Raw genomic sequence first — 21,675 nt, 5'->3', positions numbered from 1 at the left:
AATGTGACAAATACATACACTGAAGAATAACTGAATCTTCATTCTGTAATGAGAATTGCTTAGAGTTTGCTACAATTTTTATATACAACATACTAGATAAATTCCTAATTAAAAGACTGATGGTAATCCATTTCAATATATCTAAAATACATGTTCCAGCTCACACTGCTTTATCCCAACATGTTTTGTGGAATATTAGGTAGTATTAATTTACTATAAGTAAGATGAGTACTCTTACACTGTATTTTGAACTTTTTATATAAAATTAATGTGCGAAGGTCTTCCTGAAGAAAATGGAAATTTCTCTGGAGAGAGGAATGAAAGCAAAACAAAATAAAACAAACTCCAAAACAAACAAATATAGGAAAACACATATATACACATAAGTAAAGAATGTTTCTTATAACTGATTAAATTCTCATACTTATCAAACTTTACAAAATTTGAGGACTGTGTTGGTAAGTAATTGAATTGCTAAACTTGGGGGATGAAATCTTTTTATCAGATGGAAGATCCGAAAGGAATGATGATTGACATCATAGTGGCTAATAGAAAAAAGCCTCTTTTGAACAGTCAGGTGAAATGTCTTAAGTATAAGGACAGTTAGATAGGTTTTGAAGGTGTAAGACATCCAAGAAGCCCACACATTCTGTAAGGCTCAAACCTATCCATGCTGCAGACCTTGGACCTAGAGTTCTCATGTTATCCGTGGACAAGGGCAGAAACTGTCTCTTTGCTCTAAGCATTTCCCACTTGAATGCTTTAGTCTACTTCAAACTTGACCCTAGTCAACTCTGAAAGTTAAGCTGCCTGCCTCAACTTGTGCTTATTCCTGCCTTTTATCAGGCTCTTTGCATTCATCTATGGAATGGACTGCCACTGTAACACATATAGGTTCCCATCCTCTACTATGAAATTAGTTCATTTAGTAATATATTATTAGCATTTGTTAAACATATTGTTGTCTTACACATCCTTCTTCTTTTTCACTACACGTCAGTTGCAGAATTAGTTGAATTAAGTTTCAGAATGAGATTCACTTTGAATACAGCAAAAAGTAATAGTAGAGTTATCATTTGCTATGTAGCACCATGTAATTCTTCTGTCAACAATTCTACATTCTCAAATATAGTAGACCAGAGAACAATATTCCTGGCAGATTAAAGCCTTTAATGGTAATTGTAGTGGTTCAAGTCCTGGTTCTGCAACAGCTCATTTTTGAACATGTCAGTTACTAATTTTTCTAGTTCTCATTTTTTTCATTTTTAGATAATAGAATTGGGTTAGGCTGAGTGATGTCAACATATGGATAGAGCAGATTCCTTTCTCCAAACAAAAATGTACACCAAGACGAATGCGCAAAATAAGTCAGATCATTTCTGGTTAAAGTGTGGGGAAGGGCATGAAAGACTTGAACCCTCTGAAAAGAGCCTATGAAAGTCATTTTGAAAATGACTGGTCTTCATGATATATAATGTTACTTACACTTCTGACATTCTGTGAGTACAACTTGTATTGAGAATATGCGAAGACTCAATTCAGACAATGTTGTCTTAAAATCTGAGTGTTACAGGGAGACAGGAAAAGAAGGAAAGCAAGATCATTAAAGGAAGTTTTATATTTAGGTTTTTCTTTTAGCCCAGTGTTAGGATTTGGGTCACTATTTATTAGGGATCAAAAACAAGCAACTTATTACAACATAGGCTGTTTGAGTCTTTGAACATTGAAGTATAACCTTAACTCTACCCTCAAACAGCTGCTTGACCCTTTGACTAGGTGGCCTAGGAGAGAAAGGAAAAGGTAATCAGGGAGAAGAGTGCGAGGGTGGATAGTGAGAAGAAGTTGTGATCACTGGCTACCCACCATCATCCAACCGTGTGGTCCTCACTGCAGCTATTGGGGAACATCAGTTTCTCCTTGAATTTTCCTAGCAAGCAGTAAGCCTACTTATTTCAGTTCTGTCCATCAAGCACTTGTGGAAAGTCTACTCTGTGGCAGTCACTCTGCTAGGTAGCTTAGATACAAAGATACAAAGATAAATACCAGATACATTTAATCCTTATAACAGGTTATTTCAAATACAGTTTAGAGAAATTGCAGTTGATGGAGTAGAGAGAGATTAAAAATTAGTATGCATTTTTTTCCCCTTAAAATATTGGTTAAGAAAAGCAGGATTAAAAAGCAGCTAAAGATGATATGTAAATATGTTTGTATTCAAGCGGTGCAATTGGATTATCCTGTTTTCTAATCTTGGAGACCTTAATTTCTGTATTTGTTTTATAGAGTATTGAGTTTCCTTTCTCACATCTATTATATTAGGAGAGAAATGAGAGATGAATGGACCAGATAGGAAGTAAAGAGGAGATAGCAAGAGTGTATATTAAAGGTTAATGGGAAAGAAGATAGGAGATTAAGTTAGAATTGAGAGGAAGTGTTAGTGGAGTACTGAAAGGAAATTGAATGGGACTAACATATGTTAAAAAAAAAGAAGAGAAAGGAGTCATAGGGAGCAGCCAGAAGAGGAAAGAAATATAAGCACATATTTAAAGAATTTTTCGAAGGAGAAATCTTTAATCAATTTTTGTTTGTAGCATAATTTAAATGCTACTGAAATTTTAGATTTAAACCTTTCAATTCAGATATGATGCCACTGCTACAATGTAGGAAATATACTTATGGAGAGGGCCAGAAAACAAGACGGTGTTATAATATTTTATTAAAGAATGCAGCATGCATATACCTGGTAAAATACTATTTAAACATATTACAGATTATAAAACATAAATATGCAGTATTTATATAATATAGATTATATTTAAAATATTACTCAACAGAAGTCAGTAAAGAAAACATTTCTATGTCCTTGCTGATATATTACTAACAATGTGCTGTTGATCTCCAGAAACAAGAATGATTTAGCGATATAAAAACAATATTTCTGGTTCCATTGTTTGTAACAGTGGTAGTCAAAGACTGGGAGCCTCTATACCCTTAAAGTAAAAATTAAGAACTGAATTTTTAAAAAAAAGCATAAATAGACCTTTCACCCTGGAAAATGTGTAAAAGTGGGCTGTCTCTTAATTTCAACCAATAGATCATCTGATGGGAATGTAGCTGACTTAATTGTATTACACCTATGAGACATGAGGGAATGGTGCTTGTGATGGATGCACACACGGGAGGACTGGAAAGGAGGTCTGTACCAGTGCATCTGCACCAACGCTCAGGGAACAAGATGCCCTGAGGAAAGGAGAAGTGCTCAGGGGCCCCTAGCAGCCAGTACCAAGTTCATGGCTTCCCATCAGGCTGAGTGACTTGATACACTGACACGCAGCTGTCCCTTGTCTGGACTGCAAGCTCGCTGTACAGAAAGCCTAGTTCAAATCACTAGTGAACTTTCAAAAGCTTTAACATTGTGCTAGTTACTTAACCTCTCTTCGTCTCAATGTCCATCTCTGTAACATTGGGGCAATAAAGTAATAACTTCACTGAGTTGTTATGAAGGTTATGTGAATTAATAAATGTAAAATGCTTAGTGCTTGACATGTAGTAAATGCCAAATAAGAATTAGTTAGACTAGAAACACCATAAAAACATGGCTTTTTTTCTCCATCTAATTTATTGCTTTAGCTCTAACATCTATTATATAATGGGTGGCCAATAATATTTGTTGAAAGAATAAACAAATTCGATATATTATGTGACATTCACAGTTAAGATCGCAAAACACAGAAAAGAAGATTTGGGCCTACTTAGCATTTGCATACTCTATTAGAAATTAATAAATTAGTATTCTGTCATATGTTTTGGTCTCTTATAAGATTAGTTATATTGCATCAGTAAACCAGAACCTGATCTCTCTTGGAAGATTGACAGAATACAGCTTCTGAACCTATAAAAACGAGGAGCCAGCTGGACCCAGGCAATTAATACAACTATTGAGAGAACTTGGAATCGCAGATCCACCATTTACCATCTGTGTGATTTGGACTGTTACCTAATCTCTCATATGTTTCCAAATCTGTAATAATGGAATAGTAATCATACTTACCTCAGTGTTCTTTCTGAGACTAAAATGAGGTAATTTATATAAGTGCTTTGCAGAGTATGTAGTATATATAGTAAGCCCTAAAAAAATTGCTCCTAAACATAATATTAATTCATTTGCTAATCCAACCAACATTTACTGAAATAATTGTTATGTCAGGTATACAAAAATCAAATAAGGTATGGCACCTATCCCCAGGAACTTCTGATGTCATATAGGAGAAAAAATAAAAAGGCAATTACCAAGTGGTGGAAGTGCTCTAGAGACATAACAGGGTATCTTAGGAGTACACAGAATGAAACTTGAAACAATACTGAATGGGTTGAAGAAGGTAAAATAAGGCTTTGTAGAAGACCTGTCTGAGCTAAGATGTGAAGCCAGAGTAGGTTCAGAAAGCGAATGGAAAGCCCAGCAACAGTACAAAGCATGGAGAGGACAGATAGCCCTGATATTCTTCGTAATTTCTAAAGAACTCAGTGTAGCTGGGGAAATAAAAAATATGGAATGCTGCTTATGTTTCCTGTGGAAAATGGTAAGAGCAACAACATCCACTGGCATAGTTAGCTCTAGATTATAGAGTTTATATATTATTCTCATAAATTTTCACCCAAAACTCCAAGAAAAGGGTAAGGCAGGTGTCACTTTCTGCATTCTGCAGATGAGGATACTAAATTTTTTTAGAGACTGTTCTGTGGTCATGTACCTACTGTTGGAAGTGAAAATTGAGCTTGTTTCTTCTTGTATTCTGCTTCTGGTGACCTCTGAGCCAGGGCAAAAATACATGGTATGAGAGATAGCATCACCCGCTTTTGCTTCTTAGGGTAATGGTGCTTGGCAAAAGATTATATTATCATTGACTATAATACTTGCTTTATAGTTTTCAGTTATTCTAAAATGGTTCAGCTAATGTGTGTCATTTAAAAATCCTGTGCTTGGTATGACATGGTATTCAATATGAGTTTGTTGAGTGAATGAGTGATTGAATCACTCCATAGCCATCTGAATCCTTGTTTGTAGAGTTATTCCAGAACCCTTTTTTGCAGATACAGTAAAAATTTTTCTTAGTTATATTTACTTACAAATGACTTGACTATAAATACATTTTTAAATTTCAGTATTTTATTCAAGTTCTTCATTATAATAGGACTAATATTTATTACTTAATAAACGAATTCATTTAATCTAGAGATATTTAGCACAGGCCTACTATGTGTGAGGCACTGTGCCAAGTATGACATATATCATCTGATCTAATCTTTACAACAACCCTATGAGAATGTTCTGTTATTTTTTCCATTTTTTACAGATAAGGAAAGTCTCAGAGAAAAATTAAAATATGCCCCAAATCACCACAGCTAGCAAATGGTAGAACTGCAATGTCAAACTAAAATCTAACTGCCTCCAAATCCTACTGCAATTCAGTTTTAGTATAACTATTCATTAAACTTGTATCTGTTGTTTTTGCAGGATTGTATCTAATATACATTTTCTACTTTAATAATGGCACATCTTTAAACTGAGATATCCTTTTCCTTGGGCTATAAGATTAAGAATGAACATGTTTTTGTTATAGTGTACTATTTTCCATTCAGTTTGATTTTTTAAATTGTTTATATACTTTCTTAGGTATTTATGTAGAATATTCTTATTTAGTATCATTAGAATCCCTTTGAAAAACTTAGGATTTCAATTTTTGGTTGTTTGCATTTAATTAGCTATAGATTAAAGTAATGAATGAAATTGCTTTTCTTTAATAAAGTTAGATATTTTCTTTGTTTAAATATAAAGACTTTTATTTAAAATGATTAATTATTTTAGGGTTATATTGCTACAGGGAGCACCAGTATATGTTTGGTTTTAATCTGAATGAAAAAAGACCAAAATGGTATGTGTTTATTGAGTCTTGGCATTTGAGGGTAGTGGCAATGAAGCCTTGAAATAGGTTTAAACTGTCATCTATGTTTTTGTTTTGTAGGACTAAGATATAAACTTCCTTTAGACCAAAGCTGAAGCTTTGGGATTGAGTTAAAACTCAAGCACCACTTTTTATTTCACATTACTTTACATTTCTGTTCTTTTTCTAGAGTTTCACTTCCTATTTTCTTTTTTTTTTTTATTGCATTGGTCAGAAAGAAAGTGTTTAAAGTTATGAGTTTAAAGTTTTAAGTTATGAGTTTGCTTATTTTCAGTTTCTTCTCCAAATATGATTTGCAGGAAGTACATGATGGCTTAGTACTCATAGTCATTGAGAAGACATCTGTGACTGCCTTTGCTGTACATGCATCCTTGTTTATGATAGGAGGATGTATAGAACTCTGTACATTTTCTATTCAGGGAGCAGGCTGAACAATTATGAGATTTTGATTAATACTCTTGATACTTTAATGGCCCACTTTATATCCTGAACACTGGAGAAAAATACATTCCCTTCTGTAAAGAAAGTGTTTCTTATGACTCACTTAGCATAGATAGCAAAAAGCATGAAAGATCTCTTGTCTCACTAGAAGAAATGGGTAGCTGTATAATGCCAGTTGCATATATTACTGAACTGTAACAGAGAGGAAATTACCCAGTCAGAATAGATATGTCTCTGTAGCCTTGTATCCGCATTCTAATAGCCCCAGAGTTTATCTTAGTCTGAATGGAGCTCTAAGTTATTAATTGTTTTAATGATTTCATTGATCTCTGTTAATCTAGGTAATGCGCCTTACTATATTCGGTAGTTTATTTTGCTTTTCAATTAACCTTTTACTTTTGTTATATCATTTTTTATTAAAAACAAAGGTTTTATCTGCATTTTAATGATATGTCTATCTTAGCGTACTATGAATTATACTATATTCTGCAATGTTCCTGAATACTTCAAGGTAACGGCATACCATAATGGCTCAGTATTTTATTACAGGTTATCACTGATATGAAACACTTTAAATAATCATTTGAATAAATGCTAGAATCCTTTAGGTATAACCAAAAATACTTTTGAAAGAACTTTTTGTATTTCTGAAGAAATACAACCATAGAAGAAATTTAATGTTTTAACATAGGCTTTTGTTTCTTCAACTTGGGAATAATGCTATTATTTGAATTTAAATTTGAGCTATTTTGTTCACTTAATAGATACAAAAATATGTTATAAACCCTTTGAAAATGTAAACATGTAAAATGGTGCTTGAAATAGCATATTACAAAAGAATGGATGCAGCATGTGTACCCTTACTGTGTTTATAAAATATTCCACCAGCTCATACAGATTAATTGATATTCAAATGTAATCTGCCTTCTTTAGGTATTAATTTACTTTGATAGATGTAATGTTATCTGTGTGTTCATAACCTTAGTGAAATGGCCCCACATAATGCTAAAATAGGTTCTCTACTCTTCATTCCTGGGAGGTCACATTCACACATAACTTTTGTATCAATTAAAAACTGTTAATGGCAAAACATTGTAATTGATTAGTCTTTGCATGTTTACAGCTCACTTTAATTGCTGAAAAACGCCATTTGTCAGTTTCATGTACTATCGACAATGCAATTGATTTATCTGAATTTGGCTTTGTCTTGTCTCTCCTACATAAAACTCACATACGCAGTTCAAATGGGAAATGACTGTATTGATTTCCTTAACTTGAGCCCAAATGCTAAAGATTTTTGGATAAGCTTTCTCATTACTTAAGCCAAAATCAATAAGAAAGAGCATCTTTTAATGAAAGAGCAGTTTGAGCAACGTACTTCAGGAATAGGGTCCTGTTCATTCTTTGCTTTACAAATCGATCTCCTAGGTTCCTTAAGTGAGGTCCAATTGGTTGACATTGTGGTTTGTCTTTGTGTGTAAACTTGCAGCTGCAGAAAAGAGAAGATGAGCTACAGAGACAGTGGAAAGAAATTCTCCCTGAGAAAGAAGATAGTCCACTAGCAAGTACAAAATCTAGTGTTGAAATGCAGTACAACTTACAAATATATCAGAAAGTCAAATTTCCCATTTTTTGCAGAGAGACAAACATTGAAGTTGAGCCACAGAAATAAAGTGCCCATTCTGAGGAAGAACAGAATAAACTGAACATATAAAACAAGTTATATGGACAGGCCAAACGTCAGGTACTGTACTATAATATCATTAACTTCTGTGAACTACATAAATTAAGCTGATTATGCCTTCTCTTAATTAACTGAGAATGACCTATTGATGTATAGGCTGAGTTAGCTAGAGACCGCTTACTGCACTGTACTTAATTTATTGGTTTTCAATTAGTTCTTCTCTTGCCTGTGATTGTTAAGAGAAAAAAAGCCCATTTATATCCATGTCCTATAGTGTATTTTTATGCACAGTGAATTTATATGTAAAATTTTATCCTGACTAGTATTTGTTCTTTGCCAACAATGCTTAGGTTGATTTTTGAATATTTTTTTTCCTATTTTTACTTTTAATTGGTTTCTGGATTGAAATAAATATGCAGATGAATTCATCTTGTTACTGCTTGATATTATTAAATTATCTTTCTAACTGATCTCCTATTACTTCAAGAACTATCTCGCTTTAATTACATTTTGAAAATTATTTTTTTTTCCAAATTTGCTCTTAAAATTTTTTTGTGGAATAATCTCAGTGAATAAAGTTCTTATGTAATTATTTTGACTTTGAAATTTTTCTATGGAAATTTAAGTTATTTTTTAAGTGGCAAGATTATAGTATGAATAGTCACTCTCAATTTCTTGTGGTAAGACTAATGGATATCTTCTGACAAAAATGTATTCTTCAACATTTGACCTTCTCTACTGATTTTGTGAGGACAGTTATACCTCTCCATGTTGCCCTGTACTAATGTAGCTTTTATAACTCACTAATCAAAAGATATTTATTGGATCATTTTCTGATCTCAGTATCTAAACATTAAGTGACTGGTAGTCTGTTTTAGTATTATAACTATTTTAACTATCTACTTTGATAGTGTAATATGAAAGTAGACTAAATATGAAGAAAGTATGTGACCTTGTTCTGGTAATTATCTCCCACATTCATGTTTTCTTCTGAGAATGTAGTTAATAATGGAATTTGGACTTAACCTTTTGAGGTACTTGCCAACTCTTGTATATTATGTGTTAAGTATTACTTGTTCTGGAGATTAAGAAAGATAGATGTTTCTGTGGATTGGAGTGTTCAGGGATGGATTAAAGATTTAACTGTTTAAAACACACATGGATAACATTATAGCTGATAATCCATGTTAAAATTTTATGCAGATTTAATTAATACTGTAGGAGCTTGTGGACATTTGAGAATTTAACATTCCTGTTATTTTTGAATAGCCCTGAAAGCTCATAAACAGTTGTACTCATTGTTGCCTCACAGATCTGAAGCTCAGACCCTGTGCACATGCCCCAGAGTTGAGAGAGTAATTTCACAGCCATATTCAAAGAGGCATTGATTTTTCCCACACATTTTTATATAGACAATGGTTCATTCTCATTGAGGATTTGATTGGCCTACTTAAACTCTTAGCCATGTTTTCCTGGGTTTTAGGAGAGAAATTGTTTGCTCTTGCAGAATTTGTGAATTAAGGGATCCACAAAGCACTTGGAAACCTGTTTGGAAATATCAGATGACTATTGTCCCTTGGAAATCTAAGACAGATTGATGTGAGAAAGTAGTAGGAGATAAAACTTATGTTTTGGGAAGATTTTATCAGAAACTCCCTTTTAGTTTTGTAATGTATAAGATTTCAGTTGGATATCATAGTGAAGAGGTTATATATACACATATATATATAGCTATGTATATGTGACAGAAGTGTTCAGGGAAAGGTTTTGAATTGGAGGTGTGTATTAGGAAATAGCATTTAAATTACATGGAAGTCAAGAGCAATAAGATAACCAAGAAGTAAATGCTAAAGAAAAAAAGAAGAGAATCAAGGAGAAGCTTTGTTAGTATTCTAACATTAAGAGGTCAAGACAATGAGAAACTAGGAGAGGAAATAAACAGCCAGTAATATAAGAAATCCAGGAGAGTCAGGAGCTTCAAATGCCCAGTGAAGACAGTGTTTTAAGGAGAGAAAAGTGCTCCCTGTGTTAATTACTGCATATAGTCAGCAAGGTGAGAACAAAAATTGACCATTCAACTTAGCTATGCAGAGGTCACTGCAGTCTTAACAAAAGCAGTTTCAGTGTCTTGGTGGGCTCCTGTTTATCCTGATTGTAGTGGTTAGCATAGCCAGAAAAATAATAATGCAGAAAATAAAGTGAATGGATTTCTGGAACAATGTCTTGAGAATGCAGGAGCTGATAGGGTCTACTAGCAAAATGGAAGATTTGGCCATAAGTAGGAGCATGGGCAAATCTCCCCAGCAATATGGAAAAAGGCGGAGTGTACAGAGACAGACACTAGATCAACTATTTTGAACCATTGAATTTTTCAGTGAAGGCAGAAGTCCGGTTATCAGGTCAGAATAAAGATGGGGAAGGAAATGTTGGAGAACTGAGGAGTGACAAGCCATCAGATATTTTTCTTGGATAATAAAGAAATAATTAACCTTAGAAAGTAAAGTTTAGAATACTCAGTCCAATTCTAAGTAAAAAGTTATCTGTCCCAAATTTTCTCATACCAACATTTGTTTCATTCTACCATTTAACATTCTCTATTGAAACTGCTCAATTTCTGTCAACTCACTGGATTATGAGCTGCTTGAAGGCAAGATATATATATTTGGTTTGTTTTTATATCCATAGCATCCATATGCACTCCCTAGAGTGAAGTATGAAATTAGGAAATGATTGACAGCTGAAATGAAAAATTTATATGATACACTGTACATTGTGCTCAAGGCATGTAAACATAGTCAAAAACACATTATTTATATTTGGGAAGTTGGATGCTATTTCATATTTAAATTCAATGATCTCTTTTATATATTCCAGTAATTTTTTAAACTTTAGGTGCATCTCTGAGTTAATCATTCTCCTAAATTCATGGCATATCATCACCATTGGTTCACTAAAGCCTTCCTTAGTTTTATCATTTTAATTTAATTTTTTAATAGAAAATTATTTTTGTTTCCACAATGTAGCTTCCCAGCAAAGACTGTAATGTCTTCTGTGCTTTGACAATTTTGTAGGCTAAAAATGGTATCTCTTCATACTCATAGTTTTAATTTTAATTTCTAGAATCTAAAAGAAATTGAACATCTTTTCACATGTTTAGAGTCTATTTATATATTTTTCTGATCACTCCAATACTATGGTCGCTCAGTTTCTTGTCAGTCTTTCCTCCAATGAGGATGCCTTACAATAACTACAAACTTTTTGCCTAATCTCATATTTCCTCAGGACCTCTTATTCTTCCACTTTCTTCTGAATTTTAAGTGAACTTTATTTTGGATATTCACATTGCTTCCAACTATTTACACTAGTTCATCCTATTTAACGTGAGAAAACCTTTAACCTGTTTATTTACACATTTATTAAAGCAGCTGAATATTTATACTTTATATTACATCTAATATTTCTTAAGTAGAAACATCTTTTTGAAGGTTCTAAGGTTCTTGATATTTTCCCCATACTTTAAAGGTTTAATTTGACATTTCTCTGTGGGTTAGCATCCCTTTACTATGAAGGATGGGTACCCTGCCTCCAGGAACAACCAACCAGCTTAGCAAACAGAATAATTGGTACCATTCTTTTCACATACACAAAAGTAAGTTAAAACAGGATAGGGCTTTTATCATCAATTGATTCTTAGAAGTCCTTTTTTGATATTTCAGCCCCAAGGCTTATATCAAAGCTGTTTCCTTCAATGTGGAAACTTCAAGCTTCCAATTCACCAGTCTGCAAACCCTGAGCATCAAAGCAGACCTGCCCTGTGATCCACAGCTAAGCACTCACTTTCTTGAAGTGATGCTTGGTGCTCTGATTCAGCATCAAGATCTGAGGGTGCTCTTATGAGAAGATAAATTAAGGAACCAGATGATCACACCCTTTGGCCTCCGCTGAGATCTTCCTGAGCAGGAGCACTTGTCTCTAATTTCTCTTTGACCTGTCATTGTTGCTATATGGCGGCCACTGCTCAGGATTCTCACTTGACTTACACATGGTTCCTGAGAGACTGACATGTGTGAGGAGCCTGACTGCTTCATACAGCAGTTGTTGAGAGTCCATGCAACAAGGGGTCTATACAACTGCATATGATATATTTAGCTATTGTTTTAGTTAATGCCAGATCTCATGTTCTTTTCTACTACACTGACATTAAAACTATAATTTCCTTATTTTTAAAAATTTCTCTGGTCATTTCTCATTTCCATCTATTAGGCTGATAGTTTCTCCTTACTTAGAGAAGTCATGATTTTAAAATAATTATCATCATCTGTATCTTATTCTAATTGAAATTTAAACAAGAGGAAAACCAAATGATGTGTGTTATTAATATTGCCTTCTTATTAAGTTTTTGTCATTTTATCCAAATTTCCTCATATATTATGTGTTATATTTGTGCTCATCTGTCACTACGTGAAGCATAGTAGAAGCACAATTGGTCATTTCATTGTTCTGTCTGACAATGATTTAAAACAGACACATGGTAAGGTGGAAGTATTAGATCTTTGTTGTTTTAAATGTATTAATACTGGGGTTGCAGGGTGGGAAGGCCATTCCTCAGACACTTTTCCAGTTGATCTTCTAGTCATGTCAGTTAAAATCCATTTCTTTTTCTGTCTCCCACTACTCTGTTCAGGTCTTCCGCATCTCTCCCTTTCTCCCGGTTGGTCTCATTCTCTTCTATTCAACCTCCTGCTGCTGGGCTGGCTTTAAAATATTCACACATATATGCACACACAGGAAACTGATCATAGTCCTTCTCCCCTAAAATCCTTTTATATTCCTAGCTAACTAATGAATTTATTTTTTAACCGAGGCCACCAGAAATAGGTAAAAGAAGCTAACTCACGTGCTACTTTGAGCTTTGCATTCCTAATCAACTATAGCAATTCTGCTCCACGTATTTTAAGTACTAGGCCTGGCTAAAATAATATCTGAAGAACAAGTATTATCAGTCAATGATTACTGTAGCAATAGGGTGTAAATAACAACTTCCAAATGTCAGTGTCTTAAAATAACAACCATATATTCTCGTTCATTGGCCTTTGGGTTGGTTGAGGTGGTTTTGTTGTAGGTTCTTCAGGTTTCCTCTGTGTCTCTCTTTTTTTTTTTGGAATGAGTAGCTGTTGGCGACCTGCTTTCCTCCTGAAGCATGCAGATGCTACAGAGACAGGTCAGGTCAAACGATACAAGCACATTTCAATGTTTGTTTGTATGCTGTGTGCTCAAATGGCATTGGCCTATAATGTCACATGGTGAAGAAGCATAGGGAATCCATAGTGAAACCATGCAAGGTGTGGAGGGTGTGAGAGATTGTGAATGAATAATGCTATCAGCCAAAAAAAGACTGCTTTTCTAAACAAAAGTTTTGAAATAATTGACCTGCCAGATAAAGTACAAACCTTGAGAGAAGAACAAAAAGTCTGTATGACATCTTCTTATTTACCTTCAGTTTGTTTCCAGCCATTCTCAGCTGTTCTCAGAAGGGCCCACAGCAGATGAATCCTGTCACTTTCATAGGCGCACATCTTTTCCTGTTTTGAATGCCCTACGTTTTTCTGCCTGGGAAACTATAAATTCTCATCCCTGATTATCCAGCATACTGTTAACTCTTGCTATCACCAAATTAATGCATTTTCCTAGCCAAAATTAACAAACACTAAGTTTGAAAGCAAATGATTCATGTGTAGGCATAGATATATTTACTCATCCAAATAAAGACACTTTCTGTATTAGCACAAGTCTGTAAGGGAAATGCTGCTAAGACTAGTTTTGTCCACTCTGATTCAACATTGTTGGTTAAAGTAGTTAGGTTGAATTTCTTTTTCCCTGGTTTTTGTGTAGTGTTTCCTGGAAGAGGCATATCATGAGATGAGATTGGTGTAAACTTTATAGTTAACAACCATATTAGACAGACAGACAATAAATGACATTCAATACAGTTTTCATATTACTTTCTCATTAGAGAATAATTTGAAGACTGCATTCTTCTGTGATTTGAATTTTTCTTCTTGACTTATCCATGTTCTAACACTCTATTATGTGTTTAATACTGTTCTTGAACTCTACTTGGAATATTGGAATACATTAGAATATGCCTTTCTGACATCAAAATCTTATTATTAATTTTCTTCTCATATATCTGTGCAAAAAACAGATTTTAAGTGGCAGATTGATTTGTATTGCTAAGGAGGCATTCCTTCATTCCAGTTATTCTTGCAAAACCCTGTCTTCTCTACTTATAAAATAATATCACCAGGTGTAATTGTATATTAATGATACCAAAATTTAAAAAAATAATAAATAATAATATCACTAGGGAATATTTTCTTTGATAACTACAATTTACTTCCTAAACTGTGTACTTTGCTCCATATCATCTGACCATTTGTATGGCACTCATGACCCAGAAAAGGGCTATTTTTGTTTCACTGTCATTGGGAAAAACAATAATTTGAGATTAGAGCTGCATATGGTTTTGAATGGAACTGAAATGTGGATGCTATGATTCTAGTTTCTAGTTAAGTGAACATTGCCATGGCAACTCATTTCCACCGAACCATATTATGGTCATTGTCTCATAGGTTACATATATATCATACACACAACGGGTAGGAAATTCAGTCTGTGCCTGCAGGGAACTTCCCATAGTCATTGGAGACAGAACAAGAACAGAGGTGTGTTAGAACTGGTTCTCACTGGATCATAAGACCAGATTGTTAGCATTTCTTCCCAATTCCTTGTTCAGTGATACTATATTGATACCTTGAAATTGACCTTGGTAGGAGCACTTACATCACAGAAATTGGCAAACCTGGTTCAAACCAGGATTGTTTTCCAGAGAGCTGGTTTACTAATACACCAGAGCCATGCTTTGCACCTATGTATGCTTTTATTACCACTCTTATGATCACCAAATTTATGTCTATGTAAATTTCATTTCATGTAATTTCCAATGTTTTATATTTTACTATCACACACATTCTATTTTTTTCTGCTTAAGATAGTCACATAAACCAATACTTTTTTTCCTGTTAATCCCCAGGTTCTTCTTTTTTTTTTCAGGATTCTGATCATATATTTATAAAAAACTCTGATAGAATGTTATATCTTTTAAAATTAAAATGAGTACTTTGCTTATTATTACAAATGTTATGTTAAAATGTTATGTATACACTTTCAAAAACTATTTATTAATTCCAAATATTAGTTTGCACGGAATTTTAAATGCACCTAAATAATTTTCCAATTTATATGCAAAGCTAGAAACTGGCTAGTTTAAAGTCTCTCACAGGAGGAGAAACTTTTAATAAAAAGTTGGGAAACTATTTTTCTATTTGAAACTCTTCAAATAGACTATTCCAAAAGATACTAAATTCAAAGTTCAAATAAATGTTATTCATGAGTAGCTGTTCAGCTGCAGGTGAAACTGAAAAATCATGACTGTAAAAAATATATGATTTTGGAGCTTTTTCTGATTTTCTTGTTGGGGCTATTGTTTTGTGTTCACAAAATTGCAGCCTGGGCCTGAGGGGTTTTAAAATTACTTATCATAATGCCCAGCAGAATATTTAGTATTTCAGAATTTTATCAATAATTAAAAATTATTAGAAGTGTAAATTAATATTGCTGCTAGAGAATCTCAGTTTCTAGAAATCAGTAGCAAAACTTTATCTTTTTTTATATACAATCTCTACAGTAAATAAAATCAAATTTATTCATTTGTTATCAGAATATGGTATTAGAAGAAATTTTGTTAGAAATGTGCTCTGTAGTGTTCCTTGTGTTAGGGATTTGTATGTATGCATTTATACTTCCTTACAATTGCCTTTTTTTCTCCTCCATTGCTTCAGGATCTTGTTTCTCTTGCTTTTTATTCAGATTAGATTTTAGAGTAAGACAAATCCAGGTTGTGGCTGTGGGTAAAATTGCAATATTTCCAGAATCTCCCGCCTGGCCTTAGTGTATCTCAATATCAGTAGGTGTTTCCAAGGGGTGGAGAGAAGTAGTCCATCTCCATATCAATAGGTAATTCAAGGGGGAGTTAGGGCATATCTGGACTAGAGAGGTTGGTGTTGTCCCTTTTGCAGCTGGGTTGTGAAAGACATGGGCAAGCAAAAGTGAACTATTGCCTGTGTGCAATAAACAGGTTTCTCCTATTTGTTTCTCCATTTAACTAATTTCGGCTTCAGAGGTAGTTTGCCCTGGGCTGGGAACATATTTCCCCCACAGAGTTACATTGCCTTTTAATAGTGGTGTAATTTTGAGCAATTTAAATTATGTTCCATTTTATGCTTATTTTACTATCTGGTTAGTTTGGAAAACAATACTACCTATTCCATAATGCTGTTGAATTACATGTCTATAAAGAATTTAGGGAGTGTCTAGTACATAACTAATATTTACCAAACTGTTATTAGCATTATCTTTCACAAACCACCTTCTATGTAAATTCATCCCTTGGGTCTTCCACTGATAATCACTCTCCACTCTTAATACCTAGAATGTTTATTTTACCTACCTCATTATGTTATTTTTTTTCTTTATATACTTTCTCCAAATTGTAAGGTTCTTGGAGGAACAATAATTGTGTTTTTTTATTCCTCGTAGGATCCAAAATTTGCAATGCATTGTCATATTAAAGATTGATTTAAAATATTTATTGTTGATGGTGAAACTATTTGATAGAGGGATGGAGAAACAGTTACACTTATTTTTGTAGATTTACTGTCAGAAAAGATTTCACATTTGCACCCATGGTCTCTCTGGCACATCGCACTGAACTATAGAGCACTTTTATTTCTTGTGCATGTCATGTATAGTTTATTTTCAGAATTCTTGAGTTCTGAGTGCATGACATTAAATAAATTAGATTTATTTGCTTGAAAATGGACAATGATATATTGGAAAAAATATAGCTTATAGTAAAATATACTAGGGAAAGTAGGCTCTATTTATTATCAGGTTTTTCATTTGCAGAAGTCTTTGGGTTTTTTTTAACCATTTATTTAGTTATTCTTAAGTGGATGTTTACTTTCTCATTATATATGAAAGGTTTAACCTTTTCAAATGTTTTGTGTTTCAACCTAGCAATTCTTGAGAAGCTTGAATTTTAACTCAAAAAGTGTACAGTACAGAAGGCAAATACATAAATCAGTAACAATTTTAAAAAATAAAGGTAAGTATTATCTCTGTGATGATAAAATGAATGAAAGTCATTTATGTCAATGACAGTGTTGTGTTTTTGAACTAGCTCATCTCTAATTCCTTTGTTTGCCTTTTTCCTTTTAAGTTATTCCTGAAACAAGTATAGTGGCAAGCTAATTTTCTACATTCATTTCCATAATTGCCATCATTACTTCTTTTATCTTCCACCAGTTTACAACTAAAAGCTCAGAGTGTTTCTATACAATTATTGTTTTTTACATTAAGTATCTAAAGAACTACTGAAAACGTTGATGATTTTAGGCTTTATCCTTATAAATATTAACCTAGAATAGAGCAAACAGGTGTCTTCTCATAATATGAACACACATAGAATAAAGAAGGAAGTAATTTGAACACTTAGTATAAAGAGGAAATTTATTATAGGAACTCATAATGGCATGTTTTAACTCGATTTTGAAATATAAATAAGATTAGAGAACATGCATATTAAATGAAAGTAGATCTTTGGCTACCTTTTTATGAGTGATTTAAGATACTTTGAAAAAAAAAAAGAATTAAAGAATCAAAACATTCATTGTTAATCTTGACCAAATGCCAGTATATTGATTTCACCTACCTAAAAAAAAAACTCTTGCCTTGGGCATAGTTAGGTAGCTAATTTAATCAAAGATTAGATAGTGTACTTTCTTTAACTCATCATTAAAGCTTCTATAAATTAATTTTTGTTAAAACGATGCTTAGGGATTTAACTAAGCAGTGTAAATTCAGACTAAACTGTGATAGAAAATAAATTACCAAACACAACGTGGGATACACAAGCTTCTGTCAGATCTGTAAATGTAAGTATTAGCAAGAACCAAATAAATCTATATAAAATACTATGTATATAATGTGTACATACTATGTACATAATATATGTGGCATATATTTAATAAGAGATTCATTTTTTTAAATACTTACCTAAATTCTTATTTAAATAAACTTAATGTTTTTTTCCAATGATAAACAAAGATATGTTAAAACAAATATAATACAGTGTTACAGTATTTGTTATGAAGGGCAAACAGTAAAATGCAATTTCTCAGATAGATGCATTTTGAATGAAATTATTTGATTTATGATTTTTTATATTACCTTATAATATTTTAACTTGCTTAATTTGTGGGGAAATGTGCATCTCACTATTTAAAAAATGCAGTTAGAATACTAATGTTTATTATGTGCCTATTGTCTGATTTATATATATTTGATCTAATTCTCACAAAACACTGTGAGGTTATTATCATACCCATTTAAATATGAGAAGGCTTAGAGTCACAGACATTAATTAACTCCTTGAAGATCATTCCTTGTACACTACTGGGCCAAGATATAAACCTGGGTTATCTATTTTCATAATGCATACTGTTTCCATTCTAGTGTATTACTTCTCATTTCCTAACAATCAGAATTACTTAGGAAATAAATATTCATACTTCAATGAAACAGTGCTAGGAAAAAAATTTCAGAATTGAAATTAAAACACAATAGCACAATTAGGCAAACAAATCTAGAAAAAGTGTGCATTTCAAACTATAACACTCCTTAATCAAAGCAAAAATAGTATTTACTGTCTACTTCTCTTATATAATTTACATAAATAATCAAATTTCCCAGTGCCATAACTGGGAAATTGGGTTGGATCAATTTCCTCCAGCTTATAGTATATAGTGTGTATAGTGACTTATTTTTTAAGCTAGTATTCATGGGTTCAGTAAGCAAATGGTGTTAATGTGAGTAGCATTTCTCTATATTACCCTTACTGAACCACTAATAGAATTTTGTTTCTTTTCCCCACAATTTTGGACTTTGCTTATTTAGTGGTCCTAGTTTCCAAACAAATTATTTCCACCATGGGATGCACAATGAGTTACTTTAAACTGGATTAAGACCACCTGGCTCTTTTGGGTGACTAATCTTGAATTTCAGGAGGGAATTGTATTACTATTCTACAAAATGAATGAAAAAAGAGTATCTCTGGAAGTCAGAAGATTTCCTGGGATGCCTCTCAGTGCTCCCATATCTTATGGATTAAGTTGAAGGAGAACTAACTACAGCAACCCAATTCAGGCAGGACTGAACCAATTCAACAACTCAATTCTGACAGTGTTAAAAGTTTGAATCACTCCAGTAAGCAAGAACTTTGACTAGCTGAGAGGAAGAAAAACAAGGAATGGAAAGAGAATGGATATGTATCAACTGTAATCATGCTGCTTCTTGCAGAAATGAGACCCGCCCCAGTTATATGTATTTCTTCCTAATTTTTATGAATTAGAATTAACCAATTATTTTTCTCTTTCCATTGATTATTCTCCTACTATCTAATGTCATATTTGTAAACACTAGCTAATTTGACAGTATAATATTTCATTTATAGTTTATCAAAAATGGACTGTGATACAGCCAGAAGAATGAACGTTAGTGAAAAATGGACAAAAGGACACTGTAAACTTTTTGAGAAGAAAATATTCTTTTGGTTGTATAAAGATAGGTGCATAATATCAGGCAGAAGCATGATATTATATTTACTTGGAAATTAAGTGTGATTAAGAGAGGTGTGTTGGGGTCCCTAGCTGACATGGGATGGACTGTGGTGGCTTCAGAATGTGTTGATGTAGCTAAGCTTTCTACATTTCCCAGAATTTTTCCCTTTTATGTTTTTGCTTAAATTTGGCCACAAGAGCTATCAGTGTGAGACTTGGAAAGTGAAAATAAAGTAGTGGCTGTGTTCACTCAAGGATATTTGATAAAGTCTGGCTCTTCAGCAATTCATCAATATTCCTGTAGATTTGTATTCACATTGTTGGCATAGGCAGCAGCCCAGTCCAGGCCTTCAGCTACTTCTGGAACTCTACTGTGAACATCTCAGCTCTGAGCTAAGTACAAATTTAGTTCTTTGGTAGAGTGCCAGTTTCTTCTACAAGTCATCCATTGGAAGTGAGATTAGAGACTTGGAGATGAGAAAAGGCCAATGTAGACTCCCATAAGATACAGACAAAGGTATCAGCTGTCATTGCTCTTCTCTACTTTGTGTCCATCATTTAAAACTTCCCACCTATCATGCTGGGTGGGAAGGCTCCATAGTAAATGGAGATGAAGCAGCAGACCAAGGCCATGCTGTCAAGCACCACAAGTGCATAAAGTCAAAGCACTATGGTAAATCTCTTATTCTACATCAACCCTGGTAGTTTTACTTCTCCAATTTGATTCTGATTTCCAATAAATTGTTTCTTATTTCTCAGTAATCAAAAGTATTTAGGAAATATAGCCAGAACAAAAATTTTAAAATTGAAAAATAAAATATGTCAAAATTAGACATATGATTCCTTTATAAGAAGTATATTCGGACCTGGGGGAAAAACATGGAGGGATGAGAAGTGAGGCAGAAATCTCCTCCCAAATATGAAAATACAGCAAATACAACTAACCCTGAAAGAGCAACCTGAAGACTGCAGAACAAACTGCCTACATCTTGGGAAAAGAGAAGACTTCATAGAAAAGGGTAAAGTAGCAAAGCCACAGTCTGGTGGGATCCAAGCCCTCCCTCCACCCCAGCTCACAGGCAGGTGGAAGAGAAACTAAACAGGGCAGGAGTAGAAGCCCAGGACTGCAAACACCGAGCCCTTAAGATCTGCTCTGGGTGTACAAACCCACATTATATAGTGGGATTGGAAAGCAAAGACAGGCAGAATACTCAGAGACTGAGATCCCAGCTGCATGTGGAGAACAGGTGCGCACAACCAGCAGCTCTGGGACAAAAGAAATGTGGGCACTTTGAACGATTTCCCAACAATGAGAGGGATGCTAAAGATGAAAAGATTGCACAGAGCTTGCTGCTCAGGAGAAAGAGCAGGTGGAAAAAATCATCCCAGCATGCTCAGATCAGCAGATTGGGAACATTCAGGAGCTTCAGATGCTCCATACCCCTGGCTGGCAACTCAGACCTGAGGCCCCCAGTATGATCCACCACCTGCCGCTCCTCCTCATTGGCAGGCATTGGTCTGCACACCTGTGATAGGAGAGAGGCCCTGCCTATGACAGCTACAGGGAGGTAATGTAGAGGCTCCTTCCTGTACATACAGCCCACTGGACCTGGCAGTCGCAGCAGGCATTGCAGCTGAGAAACAGGAAAGAGTGCTTCCCTCCCAGCATGTGCTGGTGCTGCTTGTCTGACACTCCCACCATTGTTCCAGGTGCTATGCAGCTCTAGACAGTAGAGCTTCTGGTTACTAGAGGGTGCCACCTATGCAAAGTTTTTTCCATAGGAATCACCAGAATGAAACAGCAAAAGTAAAATTGTACAAAGAAGAATTCAAGCACAAGAAAAAGCTA

This window comes from Manis pentadactyla, chromosome 3, assembly GCF_030020395.1.
Source record: "Manis pentadactyla isolate mManPen7 chromosome 3, mManPen7.hap1, whole genome shotgun sequence".
NCBI classification, from domain to species: Eukaryota; Metazoa; Chordata; class Mammalia; order Pholidota; family Manidae; genus Manis; species Manis pentadactyla.
This window is presented reverse-complemented; position numbering follows the sequence as displayed.